Source organism: Nasonia vitripennis, assembly GCF_009193385.2.
Source record: "Nasonia vitripennis strain AsymCx chromosome 4 unlocalized genomic scaffold, Nvit_psr_1.1 chr4_random0005, whole genome shotgun sequence".
NCBI lineage: Eukaryota > Metazoa > Arthropoda > Insecta > Hymenoptera > Pteromalidae > Nasonia > Nasonia vitripennis.
The window spans coordinates 840,195-863,335 of NW_022279640.1; the positions used below are offsets into that span (position 1 = coordinate 840,195).

Consider the following 23,141-nt stretch of genomic DNA (forward strand, 5'->3'; position numbering starts at 1 on the left):
AATCGAATTTAATAGTTTATGTCAATAGTTTCAACAGAGAAGAATTGACGGATTATAGTAATTCAAGCAGCTTAATCACATAGCAAACACTTGTACAAATATTTGCTATGCGAAAGAGAAAAATACATGTAGGGAAGAGTGAGGCGTAAACATTTTATTGGAAAAGGTAAAGCTACCAAAAACCAATATAGCATGAAGCTACCATGTTGGCCACTTAATGAGAGATTATTGGTATGGCTAAGATTGACCCGTGTCCAAGACTGCCCTAATCTGCCCTACTGATCTATGAATGACTTAAACATTGAAAGCAAACCAAGAACATATTATCGAAAACATAGCAAAATTAGGGATCTGACCTTTGGTGCTGCGCTGACAATTGTCTCTTCATCGACCGTGGAAGTATGAAAGGATGAACTATCAAAATCTGCCATTTGAGTAAGCGGGGCAAATCGACTACGTGACTTTATAATTTTTTCCATCTCTTCTTGGGTACCAGCTGCAAATCAGAAACGTCAACAATCAAATTTTTTCTCATAAGCCTAGCTAAAATAATACTAATACTTACATATTAGAGATGAAATTTGTGCTCTGACGATAACACGCTTGTAAACCCTAGCATCGTACCACTTAACATGATACCACTTATCTTATAAAAAGTCATTGACATGTTTGGGACGATCTTTTTCAAACTCTTTTATCATGTCAAGATGCACAAACCATGCTCTGTCTGGTTCTTTTGTAAATTTCACGTGAGCGTGAGTAACTGTTATTTTTTGAGACATTTCCATGATTAGCTAAACACATTTAAAAAAGCCAAGACAAAATAGAACCTCAAAGGTTAAAATAACAAAGAATCAGCAGTTTATTTTTGTTTTCTTAATGCTGCACGAATTATAGAGAATCACTCCCAAAGCCGTAAGTATTTTCTGAATTTATTACTCTCAAAGATGGATTTCAACTATTTATTTATTTATAAAAAAAAATGTTAAAGACTTTCCTTGACCTGCTCTATGCTATGCTTTAACAGATGATGTATGTGTGTGTATATGAATACATTTATATATATATCCGTACTCGCGCGAGGAGGAGACTGAACATAGGCACGTATAAATATATATATATATATATATATATATATATATATATATATATATATATATATATATATATATGTGTGTGTGTGTGTGTGTGTGTGTGTGTGTGTGTGTGTGTGGTTTCTGGTTTGTGTGTATGTGCAGTGTGTGTGTGTGTGAGCGCGCGTGTGTATATATGTGTGTAATAATTTTTAAACTACTTAAAATTATAGCGTATATATATTATTTATAATATATTATTTATATATATATATATATATATATATATATATATATATATATATATATATAAATATATACAGGGTGACCCAATTTAAACGGGCACCGCTCATAACTCGTCAGGGACAGCCACAATCGAAAAAATGGTAGAGACCAAAGTTGTAGGATATCGAAGGGGCAACCCGATGGTGACCTTGGATTTGACCTTGAATGCGTTTTTTAAGGTCATTTGAAGGTCAACTTTGGATTTTTAAATAGGAACCCCATTCTTTTATTGCGGGAATGGAAAGAGCGGTAAATTTTACGTTCAGAATGGTATGTTCGGTTGCGGCACTGAAGGTCATCGCAAGGTCATGCAGCCAGAATGAAACCCCGCCTACGTAATTCCTCTAGCAACGCCAAATTAAAAAAATTGGTAGAGACCAAAGTTGTAGGATATCGAGGGGACAACCCGATGGTGACCTTGGATTTGACCTTGAAATGACCTTGTAGGACTGGCTCAAATTCGAGGTCACAATTCTCCCCCCCCCCCCCTATACAACAACTTTGGTCTCTACCACTTTTTTTTAATTTGGCGTTGCTAGAGGAATTACGTAGGCGGGGTTTCATTCTGGCTGCAGGACATTGAGATGACCTTCAGTGCCGCAACCGAACATACCATTCTGAACGTAAAATTTACCGCTCTTTCCATTCCCGCAATAAAAGAATGGGGTTCCTATTTAAAAATCCAAAGTTGACCTTCAAATGACCTTGAAAAACGCATTCAAGGTCAAATCCAAGGTCACCATCGGGTTGCCCCTTCGATATCCTACAACTTTGGTCTCTACCATTTTTTCGATTGTGGCTGTCCCTGACGAGTTATGAGCGGTGCCCGTTTAAATTGGGTCACCCTGTATATATATATATTAAGAATCTTACCGGAACATGGAATTTACCGTTCCGGTTCCAGCGGAACGCTTTCATCTCATATGTAAGGTCACCCTCCAACTAAGTCTCAAAATCTATGCTCTTAAAACGTGTTTGTTTACTTTCATCGAGACTCACTGGCCTTACGTTTTTTAGTGAAAAAAGTGTTTTTTATTTTAAAAAAGGGTTGTTTTATAATAATCCTAATGGCTGATCATCGTGTACCATATAAAAAATATTTTCGAGAGTCCGATGTTCCCGTACCACGTAGGACACTGAAAAGGCATAATGTAGCCTCAAATGTTCAATTGGGACCAGGGATTAATAATAGTAATGACGAAACTGATCAGCTGAAAAATAGTGCATCTAATTATTTTTTTTTTTTTACATGGCATTTGGAACTCGAAAGTTCATCGCCTCATCTACGCAAGCCTTCCACGCTGCCCTATCTTGTGTCAACCCCACCCAAGATGCACCTCTCCGATCGACACCCACCCGTCCTATTTCTACTAGATCCGCTTTTACGTTGTCCTCCCATCTACGTCTAGGTCTACCTAGAGGTCGCGTTACCATCGGCCTGCCCTTCATGACACGCGCTGCCGTACGGTCGTCTCCCATTCTCGCTACGTGCCCTGCCCATCCCAATCTGCGCGATTTTATTATTCTGTTAATAGTTGGTGACGCGTACAGATTGTGTAACTCATCATTGTGTGGTCTCCTCCATTCCCCGGTTTCCTCATCTTTCTGCGGCCCGGATATTTTTCGCAAGACTTTATTTTCAAATACCCTAAACCGGTTGTCCGCCTGCTTAGTGAGAGCCCACGTTTCGCACCCGTACAGAACCACCGGCAGTATTATTGTCCTGTATATTCTTATTTTAACGTTTTTAGACAACAGCCTCGACTTAAGTAAATTACTCACGGCGTAGAAGCAAGAATCACCCGAATGGAGTCTCTTATTTATTTCGACATTAATCTCGTTTCTATCATTTATGGTCGTACCCAGATACCTGAATTCGCTAACCTTTTCAAAAGTAAAATTCCCAACTCTGAGATCTTCCTCCCCTCTGCAGATGCCTAGCTTATCCACAATCATGTACTTTGTTTTTGATTCACTCACTTCTAACCCTGTATACTCCACCGCTTTTATGAGGATTTCCGCGTTTCTTGCTACCGTTTCCCTACAATCCCCCAGTATATCCAAATCATCTGCGTAGCCTAGTATCTGCGTTGTTCCATTAAGCGTTGCGCCCAGCTGGCTAACCTGCATTTTTCTAACGGCATACTCTAACGTTAAGTTGAACAGCACCGTAGAGAGCCCATCCCCTTGTTTTAAACCATCGCGTATCATGAAGGGTTCTGATACATTACCGCCTACTCGGACCTTTCCCGTGCTTCCGTTCAGACATATTTGAATTAATCTCACGAGTTTTTTCGGTACACCGAGAAGTACTAGAATTTGATACATTTTGCTTCGCTTAATAGAGTCGTACGCTTTTTTAAAATCTATAAATAGTTGGTGTATGGTTTCGCAAAATTCCCACTTTTTCTCTAACAACTGTCTTATGGTAAACATTTGATCGCTCGTCGATCTGTTGCGCCGAAATCCGCACTGATAATCTCCTACTATGTCTTCCGCGAATGGAGTGAGTCTAGCTTGTATTACGTTTGACAGAACTTTGTAGCACGTTGCTAAAAGTGAAATACCCCTATAGTTATTGCAGTCTATCTTATCCCCCTTTTTAAAAATTGGTATAATGATAGATTCCTTCCAATTTTCGGGTATTATTTCATTTTTCCAGATGGCACATACTAGTTTATAGATTTTGAAAGTGAGCTCGACGCCCCCATATTTGAGTAACTCAGCTGGTATAGAGTCATTTCCCGCGGCTTTATTGTTTTTTAGTTTTTTAATCGCGGCCTCTACTTCTTGGTAGCTCGGTTCCTCCACGTGGGGTTCAGCAGTGTGAATTTCGTCCCCTAAGTCTTCGCTATTTTCGTGCATGTTTAATAATTTATCGAAATAATTTTTCCACAGCGACAGTAATTCGTTGTCATTTGTTACGAGGTCCCCGTTTTCGTCCTTCATCAATTGCGCTCTACTCCTAAAACCCTTTCTGATGGCGTTAATCCCTCTGTACATTTCGCGGGGGTTATTTTCCTTACTGTTAGTTTCTATTCTCCTAATAAGATTCTTTTGATACTCCCGCTTCTTATTTCTGTAGATCGCGCTCGTCTGTTTCCTTACGTTAGAATACTCTTTTACGGTCCTATCGCTTCTATTTTGTAAGCTATCTAATTCAGTACTTTGTTCGCGGCCTCTTTTACCGTTTTTTCGATGTCTCCCCATAAGCTATTCGGTTCGTCATTCCCCTCCGGCGATGTGTTTGCTTCTTCAAGTGCCTAAAACCTGTTATTAATTTCTATCTGGTACCTAATTCGCTCTGTTCTATCTCGTAGTTTCTCAATATCGAAGCTTTCTACCTTGTTTGCTCGCTTACTATTTTGATTCGCTACTAGTCTAGCTCTTAATTTGGCTACTACTAGGAAGTGGTCCGAGTCGCTATCTGCCCCTCTGTAAGCCCTTACGTGAAGAACATTAGTATGACGTCTTTTTTCAATGAGGAAATGATCAATTTGGTTCTGTGTGGCCCCGTCCGGCGATGTCCACGTTGCCTTGTGTATGTTCTTGTGCTTAAAACACGTAGTTTTGATTATAAGATCTTTTGCCGCCGCGAAATTTATGACCCTAATACCGTTATCATTGCTGGCTTCGTGCAGGCTTTCCTTACCTATAGTAGGCCTAAACATTTCCTCCCTATCTATTTTAGCATTGAAATCGCCTAATACTATTCTTGTGTTGTAAGACGCGAACTGGTCGATTACCTGCTCTAAAGTTTCGTAATAGAGATCCTTAGCTTCTTCTTCTTTGTCCTCCGTAGGACAGTGTACATTAATAAATACATATCTATACCATTCCCCTTCGATAATGATGTACGAGAGCCTATCATTGACGGATTTGAAACTTTTAACCGAATGTATGATGCTTTTGCTTACGAGAAATCCGGTGCCTAGAGATCCCCCACTCCCGGCCCCATACAGGTACGTGAAGTTACCCGATGCTAGTACTCCGCCATCTGGCCACCGCGATTCCTGTATTGCTACCAAATCTAGATTGTACCTATCAGCTTCCTTTACGAGTTCTTTAAACGCACCTGCTCTGTATAGACTGCGAACATTCCAAGTTCCGGCCCTTAAGTCCCTTTTGGTTCGGACTTGATTTTTTTGAGCCATGATGTTATGTTAAACCCGCGCGCTTCGGATCCTGTTCCGATCGCAGGTGAGTCCACCGTTCTAGAGGTGATAACCCCCATACCTCTCTAGAACTAAGTATGAGAGCTTTCCGACTTTGACGAGGACAGTGTCAATTCGTCGTCAGACACACTACGGTTTCATTCTCGCATCCTAACGCCCCCCTGCAAGGAAACGCGCCTTCGCTGGCATCGTTACCGCGTAAGACCAGGTGACGAATCATTCTACACATCCCCTTTCGGGGCAGTTGTCATCGCTCCCGCATCCTCCTCGGCAGCAGGATTTTTGCCCATTTTTGTAATGTGTGATGAAAGAGATAGATTGAGAGATAAGAGATAATGTGAAGTGTTTTTGTTGTTGTGGTGCTTGCGTAGTGTTTCTAGATGAATGCGTTCGACAGTGTGGGCTCATCACACCCACGCCTGTTCCTATCGGCTGTCCGCGGCTGCTTATTCAATTTATTCGCAGCTAACCTTTTTCTCAGGTGCTGTTCCTCTATCCGCAACCTAAGGACGCGCTGTGTAGTGATGATAGGCACCCACCCGTCCGATCTGGACGACAACGCCCAAGACCCGCTTAGGGTAGCGGCATTGTAACAGAGTGCATCTAATTATATACAAGTAAATTACATATTTTAATTATTTATTGTTATTATGTTGCCGGGGAACTATAGGTAAAATGAAAGGTGAATAAAGAAAGGTGTTACACTGTATATAAGGGATAAACTGAACTTGGCTTTATTAACTTCTTAAACGAGAAAGTGAACAAAAGTACGTGAGAGCGTAAGCTTAATCGTAAGCGTGGTCTTGACTGAGCGAGCGTCGGATCAAGAGTGAGGCGGCGACGCGAGACGCTGCCGAGCTAGGCGCCGTCGTTGAGAGAAGGGTCGAGGGGAGGCGCTGGCATCGGGAGACAGCGTATATTCTAACACTCACTCCCGGTGTCTTCCGGTGTCCTTGGATCGTTCTCTCCTGACCCTCTCGTTCGATCTTCCTTCGCCTTCCATTGCGCCTCTGCTGTGGAATGATTAAGCTATTCTGCAACATAGAGAAATATATGTTAATTACCTAATAAAAGATTAGATAATTATTTGTGACTTTCAGAGGGCAAAGGCTTCGTAAGCATATCCGCTCTTTGCTCCTTTGATTCAATCCACTTAATATTAACCAAACCCTTTTCAGCACATTGCTTGACATAATCCTCATGTACCTCTGTCATATGCCTCAACTTATTACTCCCATCCATCTTTGTGGAGGCGACTGCCGCCTTGTTATCGCACCATAAGATGATTGGGAAGCTAATTACGATTGGGAAGCTAATTACATTTGGAATTAATTTTATCGATAGACACATCCCTATCGATTCCCTACAGGCTTCACTAAGGGCCACATATTCGGCCTGGCATATTGACAGAGCTACATAGGATTACTTGTGGGTTTTCCATGCGATCGTATCTCCATGTAACTTTACAGCGTAACCACTCGTTGTCAACGAGTTCTTGCAATCAGCGAATCTTGCGTCTGAGTAAGCTTCCATACCGTCTGTTAAACTTTTATACGTCATCTGACATTCTTTCAAGTGAGCAATATACTTGAACACTCGCGTTACCATCTTCCATTCGTTTTCAGTTGGATTGAGCTGGTGTCTACTCAAGACATTTACAGCATAAGTCAAATCTGGTCTCATTCCTGATACCAGATACAGCAAAGAACCTACTATTTCTCTGTACAATCGTTGATATACCATACGTTCGTCTGTGGGTTCATTTTCTCTTTACTTTCGTTGTCTGTTCAAAACTTGATTCGTGACCATTGGAGTTGGTTGAGCTCTAGCTTGAGCGTACCCAAACTTCACTTGCATCTTCGTTATGAACTTGTGCTGATCCAGTCTGATGATTCTCTTCTTCCTATCTCTGGTGATCGTTATCCCTAGAAATTCTCTAGGCTCACCTAAGAACTTCATATCAAATTTTCTGCTCTACTCTTGCTGAATCTCTTTCATGCGTGGTACATCGTTTCCTGACAACAGTATGTCATCTACGTACAGCAACAAGATGATGCATACTTTACCTTTCGTGTAAACAAACAGCCAAGGATCTTGTTGCATGTAGTAAATCCCAGTCTCTTTGCAAACTCTGTAAAGTGCAAATTCCAGTTTTTTTTGGACTTGTTTTCAAGCCATATAAAGACTTGCATAACTTCCAAACCTTGTTCTGTCTTTGATTTTCGTACTCTTCAAAACCATCAGGTATCTCCATAAAGATATCTCGTTTGATAGGGCTGTGTAAGAATGCTGCCTTTACATCTAGTTGCCACATCGTGAAATCATTCGTTCACTTCACTTATTCGTGATAGACAATACGGCTCTTACTAGTGCCAATCTTGAAACCGGAGCGTATGTCTCGCACAAATCGTAGAGATTCATATCTTTGAAACCTCTTATCACGATCCTGGTCTTGTAGTCCGGATATTCAGTTCCATTGTATTTCCTTCTAAACACCCACCTGGAATCAAGGACGTTGATCTTTTTACCGTCGTTTGCTGATCTGCTGACTACTTCGAAAACCTGATTCTTTTCCAAGGCTTCTCGTTCTTTGCTTACTGCTTCTTGCCACCTATCAGCATCTGGATCTGACATGGCTTCTCTGAATGACTTTGGATCTCCGTTTATTGCTGTTAGTAGTGCAAATCTACTTTCTGCACTCAAACCTTCAGCTTCGTCCAAATTGTTCTCTTCAGCTTCTGCTTGAGCTTCTTGTTGTTCTTTGGCTAACTTTCTTGTAACAGCTCTATCTCTGACATACTTGACCTCTTCTGCTACCGGTTTTTGACTTTCTTTCTTGGGTCTACCCCTCTTATTTGGTGCAGGCACTTCTTTCTCAACATCAATATCCTCTTTGTCAAAAGTCAGCAGCCAAGTCTCTTGATTTACTGTCTCGTTTGTAACAGTCCAATTCTTTATATCATCCGACTTGTATACGTCTCCGAATACTTTGCTTTCTATGAACTGCACGTTTCGACTTTCGTAGATCTTACCATCTTCTGGGCATAGGAGCAAATATCCTGTGTCAGTGTACCCTACAAGTACTGATTTATTTGACATTTTGTCAAATTTGGTATCCTGCTTTGCTTGTACCTTTGCAAAAGCTATGCAGCCAAATCTTCTCAACTGATTTATCCTCAGCCTCAGTTCAGGATTCAGTTTGACTAGATGTGACTCGAATCCCAGCTTACTGTGTGGCATCAAATTGTAGATGAACACTGCGCCTTTTAGTGCAAGGTCCCAAGCGTAAGCTGGCAATCCGGAGTCGAACATCAAGGCCCTCGCAATCTTCTGTATAGTCTGATTATATCTCTCAGCTATACCAATCAGTTGAGGAGTGTATGGACAGACTATTCTCAGCTCTGCTCCATACTTATCTAGTACTTCTTTAGTTTTACTGCTGGTGAATTCTGTTCCCTGGTCGCAGTCCAGATAACAGAATTTCTCATCCACACCACAGGTATTCCTACATCTAACCACGAAGTCGTCGATACAGTTAGTGGCTTCTGACTTATGCACCATCGGATAAGCCATGGCGAATCTTGAATAGTTGTCTATTACTACTACGATGAATCTGTTCCATTTCGGATGCGTCATCGGAGATATTGGGCCCATCGTGTCTGCGCTGACTCGTTGTAAAGGCTTCGTTGCCATATCTCTATCGTTCTGAAACTTTGGCCGATTCATTTTAGCCAGCTTACAAACTTCGCAGTCCTCAAGACATTTGCCATGATCTGTATCTTTAAAATCTTTGATGTCTGGATACAATTTCTTCAAGCCCTTAATCTTCTGCAATGACGTATGCCCTAATCTGATATGCCATAGATTCATCGTGTCTTAATCTGTGATACGTCTTCAACTTTGCAAACATCTGGTTTTACTCTCATATTTTTATAACCGTGTTTTCAACGGACTCATTCTTGCCAGACTCATTCTTTTCAAACCTCACGTGTTTCTTATTTCTTAACGCAATTAATGCTTCATTGTGCACATCTTGACTTTTATCTACTTTAACCTTTAAATCGATAAACCAAAATGGATCATCAAAGTATCCTTCAAGGATCTTTTCATTAGACTTGGGATCATACATGACTATCAATTCATTGTCAAGATGTACACTTAAGCCCTGATCTGTAAAACGCTTTAGTGACAAGAGATTCTTGCTGAGGTTCTCCGCGTAAATGACTCGATCTAAATCTATGCTTTTTCCGTTGTCCAATTCAAACCTGACCCTGCCTTGACTTGTAGACTTAATGTCAGCCTTGCTATTCTTATTTGCGCATCCAATCACATAACTCGATTTCTCACCTAACTGTGTCAGGATCAGCTTGGAATTGGTTAAGTGTTCTGTTGCACCCGAATCGACAATGAATTTTTCTACTGTACTACCATTTTCACTCAAACTGGCATACATACTTATTATCTTATCATTCACATTACCTTTTTCTCTCGCTGGAGTTGGAGATCGCCTGAAGCGGAGATTTCGAAGCCGTACGCCTAGGAGACCGTCCATCTCTCTTGGCTTGCTTCCTGCGAGGCGACTGGCTTCTTGGAGCGTCTCGTTTCTTATTTGGCTCCGGACAATTTGTGGCGATGTGTCCAAACTCGTTACAGTTAAAACATTTAACTGTCTTGTGTGTGCAGTCGTTTTTCATGTGTCCTTTCTCTCCGCAGCGATTACAGTGTTTCAGAGAGTGATCTCTGTCTCTGCTTCTGGATCTAGCCTCCCTGAGGCTATTCTTAGCTTCGCCGAGTAGGGCTACTTCGTCCTCAGTTCTTGATGAATCAACCTGAAATATAAAATGTTTTAGTTGGCTATACGCGTAACCTTTACCTGTACCGTGTACAGATATGTTTTCAATGGCTACTACTTCCGGAAAGGCACTTAAAACAGTGTTATACAATAAGCTTTTCTTTTCAGTATTCAACATCTTGGATATACCGCTTATACTTTCGTATTCTCGTACAAGTGTCTCAAACCGTAGACAAAACTCAAATGCCGATTCTTTTATCTTGTTAAACTTCACATTGAACAGACGTTTCTGAGCAGTGTGAGCGTTTAACCTGAACTCATTTCGTTTGATCTCCTTAAGTTTTTTAATCAGTTCTCCCGGGTTTTTCTCGTTCATCGTGTACATATGGTATTTTTCGTCAATATTATTGAGAATAATCTCCCGAACGATGTTTTTATCATGTGCCAATTCTTCCTTGTCTATCAAGTGGTGTTGGCTCGGATCAAGTACGTAATACAACTTACGAGACTTCAACTCTGAGAATAGCAAATCGTCAAAAGTGGCGTATTCAGAGTTTAACTTCAGTTTATACGTCCTCGTAATATTAGCTTGCTTCATCTTAGAGTCGTTAATGCTTGTGTTACCAAGCATACTACTCAACTTCGTTGTTTTATCTGTTTTGCTGAAAGAAGCGTTATTAGGGTTGAATCTAAACCTATCTTTACTTACATTTGGATTATCCAAGAAGGTGCACCCTAGTCTGTCTCTTTGCGCCAATCTTTATACGGAGATATCGTCATTTTAGTCTTTGAACCTGACAGGTTCAACTGAGCCTCTTCTTCATTACATTCGTCGTTCACAGTTTTATCTGCCCATGGTCTTATTGTCGAAGAAGCTTGTACTCGGACGTGTGCTCCTCCAGTCTCTGGTGAGAGAGGCGGAGAGCCGTCCCCTTCCTTGCTACTCAAGCCTAGTTGATTTTTCAACAGGTTGAATGGCCCATCCAACTTCTTATCTGGTATAATCCTGGGCTTCACTAAAGCTGCTGTCGACGCCTTTTCTTGAGGCTTCGCCTCCTTGAGGACCTTCAATAATCATCCTGCCTCCTCAAGCGTCAGCACATTCTTATCTGTAAACAAATACAGAGTTAATATCGTGTTAGTCTGTTAATTGAGAGGTTGCCCGTGCGAGGCTCCCAGCACTTTGTGCACAAGCACTGGGCATACTCACAGTCAGCCGAGGCACCTCCGATATACAGAGGCTCCCCAGCCGGCGTAGTCTCTTTCTGTGGAATATGTACTGAAGTACGACTCCCACAGTCCGAGACCCACCGAGCACGAGGACAGGCATGGTGAACCTGTGCGTCGAGGGCCAAGTTTTTGTTCGTGTAGCGCTGACTAAGCGCCTGTACGTACGCACGTACCTAGTCAATTGTGGGTTCGTATTAAACCTCGCACAGATTCACACAGACTGCGTAACATCATCAATCGTGTGTCAGAATCAATCTGATCAGACTTCAAGTACATGCATCTCATTATCGTAATTATTCGTATATATATATATATATATATATATATATATATATATATATATATATATATGCGTGTGTATATATATCAGACAACATTACCCAGGCAGAACTTGTTCTCGGAACCACCGAAGATCCAGATGTCACCCTCGTGAAGCTTTAGCCATAGATGTTCGTATGGTTCATACTCCTCCAGTTGGTAGTTATAGATGATCTTTTCCTTAATTTCCTCCATGATTTGGTTGTCGTCATTACGTACTGTTGAGCAAGATGACTTATTAAGTCTTTTCTTTGCAGAGTCTTCACCCGCATAACAGCAGCCCCACCTGCGCGGTGTCCGTAAACGAAGCAGCACGCAAGCAGACTTACACTAGTTATGCAAGTGTGCGTGATCATTTTGAATTTCTCCGCGTTCATGCATCGTGAGACACGTGACCCGTGTGCCTGTGCGCATCTTGCGCTCTGCGCTCTCCTTCACTCGTGTGTAGCAGCGCCGCGCGCTGCTTGCGAACTTTCTGTACTACGTACAGTCGATACGTTACCGACCTATCGGCTTCAATTTACAATTCGTGTTTTTTCATAAACTCGGGACTCGTGTCCAGTAGAGTGATATTTATATCACACTCCCTCCATTCCGTATCACAATCGTATGCATACGTTCCTTTTTATTTCATGTCGTGTATATGCTTTACATTGTACATAGAGAGAAAGAGAGAGAGAGAGAGAGAGAGAGAGAGAGAGAGAGAGAGAGAGAGAGAGAGAGACTAAAAATATATATGTTCTCTCTCTCCCTCCGTACTCATGCGCGCTCGGTCAAAATGGCGTCGCCTTGTTTCACGTGCTCGTGCTTCGCGCGTTTTCCGTCGTGATAAACGATGACGTCTTTTTCACCTCTCTCTCTCTCTCTCTCTCTCTCTCTCTCTCTCTCTCTCTCTCTCTCTCTCTCTCTCTCTCTCTCTCTCTCTCTCTATCACACACTATCCATATCACACTTTAAACAAGCAGCTAAAAATTAATTCTTCAATCTGGAAAACACATAAACAACACACAAACATACACACATTCGCATTCATCTCATTTCAATTCATTCCATTTTACACTCTTCACACGCACTAGCACCCCTACACAATACACCCTTACACAAAATTTTTATTCTTTTTATAATATACTATAATTTTATATGTACAATACAATGTACAACAATAAAAAACAATTAAATCTAAAAATCTAAAAAAATCTCTCTCCCTCTCTCTTTCTCCTTCCGTCCCGTACGAACTATGTGCGAGCGAGATGGAGCGGCCACGATGGCTCGGTTGATAAACTGAACTTGGCTTTATAAGGCGGATAGCGCGGCGCTACGGGCAGTTCTACTCTAGCTCCATTCCAGGTAGTATCGTGCGCACACGTTAATACAAGGAAAAGCGAGAGATAGACCCAGGCCAACGAAATCGTCTCATGAGCCCACTTGACGATCTAGTAGACGAACCGAAATCTGAAACTCCGAATTGCCATCGTGAGCACACGAGGCAACCCGGAACATCCGAACGACACCAAGCCTCGTCTACGTGAGCACACGTGAACGACACCCGGTGCCACCGTAAAATCCTCACCTACATCCCGACACATTGTTGCCTCCCTCTGCCACTGTGAGCCCAAAGGGTTGAGGAGGTAACAATAGTTCCGCCGGCGATTCTCCAGGTCGTGCGCTCACGTCCTGGTGAATCTAAGGTTAACTTCTAACCTCTAAAGCCAGCCTTAAGCCGACGTCACACGACTCGCTTTATCGCTATGTGCACACAGGATAAAGAGAAGAACGAGACGAGTGACGAAGATTTCTGAAGTCGTGCGCTCACGACCACACAAGTCCGAGGGATAACCTCAAAACACCGTGACACTATCCCGACCGTTTCTGTGCGCAAACAGAGCGATCGGAATCGTTGTTACGTGACACATTCGGATCGACGTAGCCGTGCGCTCACGACTCCACCATCCCAAATGAATTCCTAACCTCGAAATCCGCCACCAAATCGATACACCGATACCGCAACCGCCGAAACATTATTGCAACGAAATCGCGTGGATATTCTTATAATTTGTTAAACGCGTTAATTTAAACAATTTCATTTGTAAAAGCGAAGTATTTTTAACGAGACGCATAATTGATTTCTGTTTCAGCCGGGATTTAACAACTGATTTCAAATGCTATTGTTTAATTAAGAAATATATTTTGTTATTGTTGAGAATATAAAAACTGACTCTTTTTTGCCCCTTTCCTCTATCCTGATCCTGGAACCGACTGACTATCCAGTCTCTCGGGGTACACCGAGATAAACCGTTACAATGCAAATGCGAACAATCTAGCATTATAACCATTAAAATAAAAATAATAATGTTGATAATAATGTTGAAAAAGTTTATTCAATGATTGCAAATATAAACCCAGAACATAATATTTTAAAGTAATAAAACATTACATGATTTTCATCTAAAAATTATCTGCTAATCAAATGCGGAAATAATTGGGTTTTTAAAATAAGAGGTCACATGCTTTTCACTTGAAAATCATCTGCTAATCAAATACGAAATTGGCACGCTTTTCCATTGAAAATCACCAGAAAATCATCTGATTTTCACTAAAGCTTTTTCAGTAGGTTGATGATTAAGCAGGAGGAGAGTTGAGGGCGTCGCATGCCCCATAAGAGTCTAAAAAAGTCAATTCGCTCCTTGTTGTGTACCATGCTTTTTATAACTAGTGCACCGATAACGCTCTTTAATCTGAATTGTGTTTGATGTCACACGGACTAATGGTATATACATACATGTATGAGATGTGTCACACATATGCACACACGAAAATGCAAATATCTGAGGCGAAAGTGTTTTTTCCCTTGGGGCGAAATTGAGTACTTTTGCCCCTAGGGAAAAGACACTTTCGCCTCAGATATATGTATATATGTATGTGTGGGTATGTTTATACGTATATATACACACAAAAACACTAAAAAGGCCTTTCGCCTCAGGCTTGAAAAACTCTAATTTCACTTTTTCGTAGGCGAAAGGCGCGTTTTCGATGCACGTGTTTTGAATTAGTATATTACGCTGCAAGGGCAGAAAGGTTGGAATTCCTGCACTGCGCGACATGATGCCCGAGGCGAAGCCGAACTTTTTGCCCATGTGGCATATACTATTTTTCTTTATACCTGGTCAAAAGTATGTTTACTAATTAACTTCCAATTATCAAAAACAATGCAATCACGTTTAAACTGACTGCTCTTTTGGACGGGCCTCTATCACGAGCGCCCTCTTTCGGACACAAAAAACGCAAAACTTCTCATTCTCTCTCTTTCTTTCTTGCTTTCTGTTACTTACTTTGCTGCAGGGATTCGATGCCTGCTCCGACATTTGCCAGCACGAGCGAAGCGAGTGCTGCTGGTCGTGGGCAGGCATCGAAAACACATCATGCAAAAGTCAAATATAAAGAAATAAACACTCGCAACACTGATAACTTCGAAGCAGCTTTATATAGTATGGATCAGCAGACGACATCGCGGAAGCTCGCACTTTAGGGTCGATTACATGGGGACCGAAACTTGCTAGCGAAACGCGAAATAGCTAGATTTATCGAGCAACCAGACGAAGCGCGCAGTTTGAATAATTGTACACTGCTACTTTATAGCACGTTAACAACCGCTCACAATTCCGGTTGAGAACATTCACGTACTTATTTTAATATGAAAAGTTAATATTCAACATTTATTGAATCAAGCTTAAAATGTCAACATATCAGCACAACATTTCCTATCAGGGAACATAACTTAACATCTGTAGCACCTATTGTAATTTAATTATGGCACGCGATACACACTGCACACTCTGGTATGTAGCTTTGAGAAATTGAGGTTATAGTACGCGCTGTCGTCCCGCCGCACAGTGGGAGAAAATGGACAAAATTCGAGCCACGCGTCATTTTTAGTCGTAGAACCATGTTTTTTTTTTTTAATTCTTTAAAAAAGCATCAAGTTTAAGTATATTGTATCACCTTCCCCTAAACCCAGGTGACCCCCAGAAGCCACCCCTATCAAACCACAAGCAGTCTAACTCATCTATCCCAGGGAACAGCGAGTTAAATCGCTTTATTTTTACTTAAAATAATTAAGCCACACACCATAAGCCAGCTAATAACCTAAATACCTACTCCTAACCCGCTTAACCCCTAGAAACCACCCCTACCAAACCACAAGCAATAAAACATGGTTTAAAAAAAAATCTTTATTCGTGTCGATTTTTCACATTGAAATCATTTAAGATTTAATTTTTAGAGCGAAGAAATCGTGTCCTCGAGACTTAAACTTCAGTGTCTCAGTTTAAACTTTGAAAAAAAAAGGTAAAAGCACATAAAATGGCGGCTAACACGGGAAAATCGTCAGAAATTTCCAGAATTTTTTACTTGAGAATGATAGACTTTAGAAAAAAATTTACTGAAGAAAAAGTTATTAGATTAAATAAAAAAATACGTTGAAATTCTATCAGAATTTTTTGAAGATTTCTCGAATTTATTATATTATAGTATAATTTAATATATAATTATATAATTACATCTATTGATACGATTTTTCGATGGCTAAATGTTTACTTTTTGAATTTATTAGATTATAGTATAATACGTACAAACCCTGGTAAAAATAATTTATTAAATCCGATTCAAAAGGTAATAGGTTGTAATTGGATTTCTTAATCGGAAATTATTCAATTAAAACCAATTTAATCGATTAAAATCTATTTAATCTGATTATAACTTTTAGTCGGTTTTAATCGGATTCAATCAGATGTATTTTTCAACAAATATAACATTTTATTTAAAAACACAACTGTTTAAATCCGATTAAGACCGACTAAAACTTATAATCAGATTAAAAAGATTTTAATCGATTAAATAGGTTTTAATTCGATAATTTCCGATTAAGAAATCCAATTAAACCCTATTATCTTTCGAATCGGATTTAATAAGTTATTTTTACCAGGGAATGTTTATTTTATCATATTGAAAAAAAAAGTTTAAATTTAAATTAAGTTTTCTTCCGTCAAATCTAAGAATATTTCTCTTCAGTAAAATTTTTTCTATTACGTCTGTTATAACATACGGCATACCTGCATAGTTCTGTTGATTCTAACTCTATGTATTTATTTTTTGTTAATTAATACAGCTGCGACTAAAGAATCAATCAACTTTTATTTCATATTTTATGTTTCTACATTAATAAACACATGGACTTCAATTTTAATTGAGGATGTAAAATTACTCAACTTTTTTCTTATATTTCATATCAGCAGCAGTGATTTTTAAGATTTATTTAGAAATGAAATAATGGATACAGACATCATATTGATTTTCTTAATAAAATAAATACTTAGGTGAAAACGAAATGGTATTTACTTTGTCAATAATAATTTTATGAAGGGGTACAAAATGTATTAAATAACTACAACGTAGAATTATTTAAGAGCTAAAATAATGTTACTCAATATAGAACACTCATATTTATGTGAATTAATATGGTATCATCCTAATGAGCAAAATTGTATTCTCGACATAGTTGTAAATGATGTAAAAATAGAGTATGCACTTTCTGAAAGACATACACAGCATCTAAGAAACCAACTAATCAAATCATTTTTTCCAAAATATAAACTAAAATGGCAAGATGTTTCTCGAAAGAAAGATGTTTTTAAATCGAAACACAAAGAATTTTAGAAAATTCTTTTGTGATTCAGTTACTTGACGAAGCTTCAACGTCAAATATAAATACTTCAACATCAAATATGAATACAATATCAATCATGAATAATGAAGCTTTAACATTATTTACTAGTAATACTTCACGTACTTCGGAAAAATTTTCTAATGTTCATAATATAAGTCGACCTCATATAATTTATGATAAAGGATGTTCAAAAACAAAAAATAGATGAGTTCGTGAAATCTCTGTAAAGCATTCTAAAGAGGAGCTATCTTTGGCGCTAAAATTAAAAGAAGAAACATCTTCAGCAGATAATACTACGGATACAATAGAAAATTTATTTAGTACCGAATATACAAATAAAGATTTAACAAAACAAACATATGAGAAATTAAGGAACCACACTTACAATACGCATGGAAATAAATTATATCCACCTTATTCTGCAATCGTAGAAGCTAAGAAAGCTTGTTACCCTGAGCATATCACTTGTTCTAATAGTGGAGCGAAAGTTCATTTTATATCTTTGCTATAACATACTATAAAACGGATTCTAATGACTTTAGATAAAGAAGTATTAACAAATGCAACGAAAAGTTTAATATTTGTGGGCAAGTGGGGAATGGATGGAGCTTCAGGACAACAGACGACAAGACAAAAATGAAATTTTGGTGATGTCGACTCCACCGATCTTGAATCAAGCGATGATAATTCTGTTTATCAAACTACAGCCACTGACGCATCTGTATTTATTTGTAATTTTGTACCTCTGCAGGAGGTAGGACTACAAAAAACGAAATTTTATGGGTTAACAAAAAACCTTCATCCGTGTTTTATTGTCGTCTAATAAATTTCAAATTTTTTAAAGAAAGCGATAAAGTAACCGAGAAACATTATGAAAATATTTCAGCATTGCTAAAGAAAATAAAAAATTATAACTTTGAATGTATGGAGATGGCATTTGACATAACATTTGACATAAAATTTACCGTGATAGATGGCAAAGTATGCAATGTTTTAACTAAACAAAAGGCTTCTTCTCGCTGCAACATTTGTGGAGTTAGTCCTAAAGATATTAATGATATGAATTTTGTCTTAAAACTTCAGGGCAATACAGAGTTTTACCAATGGGGATTTCCTATCTTACACACCTGGATTCGATCCATGGAATATATTTTACATATTTCTTACAATCTAGATTTTAAGAAAGGATCAGCAAGAGGTTCAGATAAAGATTTGAAAAATGAGAGAAAATCGTTAGTTCAGCAGTCTTTAAAGAGCAAACTTGGTTTAACGGTAGATGTAGTCAAGCAAGGTTCCGGAACAACTACCACAGGAAATGTGGCACGTTCTTTTTTTGCCAAATCTAAAGCTGTATCTCAAATTATCAGTGTAGACGAAGAGTTATTCAATAGAATGCATGTAATTCTACAAATTATATCTTGCACAAAAGAAGTTAATTTAAACACATTTAAAAAATATTGCTTGGAAACTGCTAAAAAATGCACAGAAATTTACCCGTGGTATAAGATGCCAGCTGCTGTGTATAAAGTGCTAATACATGGATGTGACATTATGAGGACATTTGATGGACCTATTGGGTATTTTTCAGAAGAAGCCCAGGAATCCAACAACAAAATATTTCGCCATGCTCGAGTTCGACATAGCAGAATGTATGAAAGAAGAAAGACGAATGAAAATATAATTCATTATTGCTTAGTTTTATCAGATCCAGCCATAAGCAGATTGCGAGATGTTGAAGAAAAAAAAACTAAAGAATTAACTTCACAAGCTCAAACAATTCTGATGAAATGATAATTCAGTAATTCTAATCCTCAATAAATGTCTCAACTTTGCTATGTAAAAATTATAAAACATTACAGATATAAAAACTAAAAAAAAATTAAAAACAAAAACAAAAAATAACAAAAAAACCTCTTTGAAGACTGCAACCTTGACGTGGTAAAGGGGCTTAAATCTGTTTCAACGCAGATGACTAATAGCAGTTCATTCAAGAATTACAGCTAACAAATAATGTGACTAATTTACTTGTAATAATGTCTTGAATTACGTGGTTATACGATTCTGCGTGTTTCCGGTCTGTTAAAAAATTAAGCCTGTGAAGTGGGTTTTTATTATTTTTAGAAAAAATAAAGTGATTTAACTTTCTGCTCCCAGGGTTATGTTAGTTGGCCTGCTTGTGGTTTGGTAGGGGTGGTTTCTAGGGGTAGGGGGGTGAGTGGTTAGGTGGTTAGTTGGCTTATGGTGTGTGGCTTAATTATTTTAAGTAAAAATAAAGCTATTTAACTCGGTGTTCCCTGGGATAGATGAGTTAGACTGCTTGTGGTTTGGTAGGGGTGGCTTCTAGGGCTCGCATGGGTTTAGGGGAAGGTGATACAATATAAAAATAGTAAAAATCATTCAAGGGTGGCGTCTAGGTGTAGAGGGTGGCCGATGACGAGGTCTAGGTGGAGCGCTTTGCGGCTTTTGGTGTCTAGGACTAAAAATCATCAAAAAGGACTAAAAACAATTTGTTTTATTAAATACAATTAAATATAAAAAATGTGGGTGTCTCGGGGACAGCCGATAGAAGTGAATACTTAAAAAGATGGTGTGGAATTTTGGAAAATTTTGAATAGTTTCGTTGCCAGAGAATCAAACGTAAACGAAGTGAGAAATGTACTAGTCTTCGCAGCGGGACTGCAAGTGTACTTTATACTTCGACGTAAATTCAAATGCGTCTTTATTGAGTGCAAAGTAGTAATATGCGAGGATAAATTTAATTGTAAATTTTTTGATAAATTTTTATAATTTTCTGATTTAGTGATTTTGATGTGTAAATCGCCGTTATTTTCTTATTCTTCCGACTTAATCGCAACTTTGACAGACAGTTACAAAATCGTAGGTGAAGTAATCATTGATCAACTAGTAAATTAAGGATAGGCAAAATATAATACGGATAAAGAAAGTATAATAAGAATAATAGTATCGTACGATCTTTTATGATACAATGTGCGTAAACCGAGATTTAGAGAGTGCATCTTTGCACGAGCGTGCAGTAAATCGAGGTTTACGCCAAGGCGTGTCATACAGTGACAATGTTTACCGCAATAAGTCAATAAAGTTTATCTGCAAACGTTTTGCGCATATTAAAAAAGTCACGTCGTCTAGTTGACGCAAAAAAAATTGAAGCGTCATGAAAAGTCATCGCTATGTTAGCGCGTCCGAAATTCAGCGGAATGAATCGAGAATACCCGATAGCCGATGTGCGGTTGATATGTAAGGGGAGAGCTGAGCTGAGCAAGCAGGGTGAGGGTAAAAATTTTGAAAAATAAAGATTTGAAAGGCAAAAATTACGAATTCAATTATAACAAAAGGTAAAATTGTAGAATATTGGAAAGGTATTATTTTGAAAACTTAAATTTGGAAATTCCTAAAAATATCGCTTCTGCAATATTTTAACTAGAAATATCACCTTTCGCAATATTTCAATTCAACATTTTTATTTTATAAGTTTATTAATTTTAAAATCTCATTTTATAAATTTTGAATTTCTAATTTTTATTTTTCAAAATATTCACCCTCACCCAAGCAAGCATGCTAATATGCGCGTGGTGGGAGAAAAGAGCTGCCGCTGCTTTCGTGATGACCGGTCTGTCGCGCCTCCGTGGCGGTCGCCGCTCGCTGATTCACTCCCCCAGTAAAATGTGTACCCAGCGAGCCTATAAAAGTATTCACTTTAATAAACTTGACTCTGTTTGATTGATTAGTTATACTTAGTTGTCTTAACTGAGAGCAATTTCATTGCAGAATATATCAAACTCGCCTATCCTTTTACTCTTTTGAGAGTCAATTTTTTTTAGAGATAATATTTAAAATAAATTTAGTAAATAAAAGATTACACGGCCAACACATTTTTTTAATTTATATGAAAGAGATAAAAGATCAATATTTTTTAATTGATATTTTTTTAAATATTGGGCGTTTAAAGTTATGATTTATTTACCTAGACAAAAAAAACCACGGTGCAAACTACGTAGACCTTGTCATCAACCGCATTCTACGCCACTTGATATAGAGCAAAGATTTATAATACTTTAGCTGACTTTACGACACACGGCCGTCTGTGTGAGTATGCAGAAAACTGTGAGATGGCAATAACTAACTATATTACACACACTTGTGCGACCAACTTTACAGTCTTACTACTTTTGGGGTGTAAAAGACAATTTGAAATAAGTATATGAGCAGTCTTGAATTAGACATTCGTTCATTATGACATAAAACGGCTTTGTTGCTAATATTTCAATTGGAAATCATAGTTTAGCATTAAAACATGCTAATAAGTCAAAATATCTCACGAACAGTAGTGATAAGCATTTTTTGTCTGTAAATGAAAAATCCGAACACCAATATAGAAGTAAATACTGGCGCGGGCGCCGCGACTCTATCTGCTTCTTAAAATTGCCATCGTAGTCCTACCGCGCCACTTGATATAGTTTTTCATTCGAATTATTGCAGTATCAGGAGTAGACTAAACGTTCGGAAGGCCGAACAGGATAAACTTAAATAAATACTCTCCTGTTGTTTATCGATGACATCTGCGCATGAATCGAGAATATGTATAATGGCGTGAAAATTTGATTTAAGTGCTGCTATGACATTCTGCTATGACCTTTGTAAGCGGTAAGATCGGTAAATCATAGATATTCCAAACGTTAAAATTTAGTATAAGAAACAGATACGTTTGGAAATTTGCGCAGATTATCTTTTATATTATTTTTTATTTGAACTGGTTAATAATTTTTTACTACAACCTTGTTGTACCTACATTGACTTTATGGGTTTCAAAGGAATGGCGCTGGTCGCTGCGGTGATCGGTAAGATGGGTCTGAAATCGTTACCCTTAAGTCAATGCAATTGCACAAGGATGTTAATTAATTTATAATTTAAATGAGATTTAAGGTAATGCTAGACTACTTTTATGAAGAAACCTCTTTGCAAAAAATGGTACAGAAAGAATTGGAAAAAAACAACTTTTTGTTCCAATTCAATAGGCGTTCACCATGGCTATAAGAAGTTTCTTTCAAACTCTTTATACGGGGCAAGTGCCTAAATACTTTTGTGACATATATATTTTAAAAAGGCAGAATTGGATCGTATAGCGGTAAAAGTCAATGGTATTTTCAATCAGTCGCCATTTAGTCAGTTTTCAGAAAATTCAGATTCACTGCCTTTCAAAATGTTCAATTGGAATAAATCTTTAATTCAGCACCTCGATTGTTAAAATGCATTCATTCAAACTAGAGTTATGGGACTTAGAATGTAGTCTATTTTTCAACAATCGCTAATTTAGAACCTCTGTAGCGCAAAGAGAAGTCATCTCAGTTTTAATTTGTACAGAAAACAGTTGTGAAGTCCTTGGCACTTAGCTTCCTCCTATTCTGCTTTTTGTCATTGTTCTAAATGTAATAGTAGATTGTGACAACGCCATACGAGTTGCGTTTGTAACACCCCGTGCAAGCTTCGCAGTACGTATGATAAATTATAAACTAAAAACCAAGATCATT

General features: G+C 38.5%; 2 protein-coding genes and 1 long non-coding RNA gene across 9 annotated transcripts in view; 1 reads left to right on the top strand and 2 right to left on the bottom strand.

Moving 5' to 3' along the window:
* LOC100679775 (multiple coagulation factor deficiency protein 2 homolog) overlaps positions 1-23,141 on the top strand; it is a 230,935-nt gene that overhangs the window by 191,132 nt on the left and 16,662 nt on the right. The gene's annotated exons all lie outside the window — the stretch shown is intronic.
* Positions 1-23,141, bottom strand: part of LOC107981668 (ras-related protein Rab-32) — a 229,075-nt gene that overhangs the window by 40,178 nt on the left and 165,756 nt on the right. The window lies entirely within an intron of this gene.
* LOC107982152 lies at positions 6,245-11,842 on the bottom strand. 2 transcript variants are annotated; one of them, XR_004227370.1, is made up of 3 exons: positions 11,035-11,842; positions 10,013-10,362; positions 6,245-6,567 (listed from the first exon to the last, which is right to left on the bottom strand). It is a non-coding gene; the product is annotated as an uncharacterized LOC107982152 (long non-coding RNA). The 2 variants fall into 2 exon arrangements; XR_004227369.1 differs by having other exon boundaries at positions 10,830-11,842.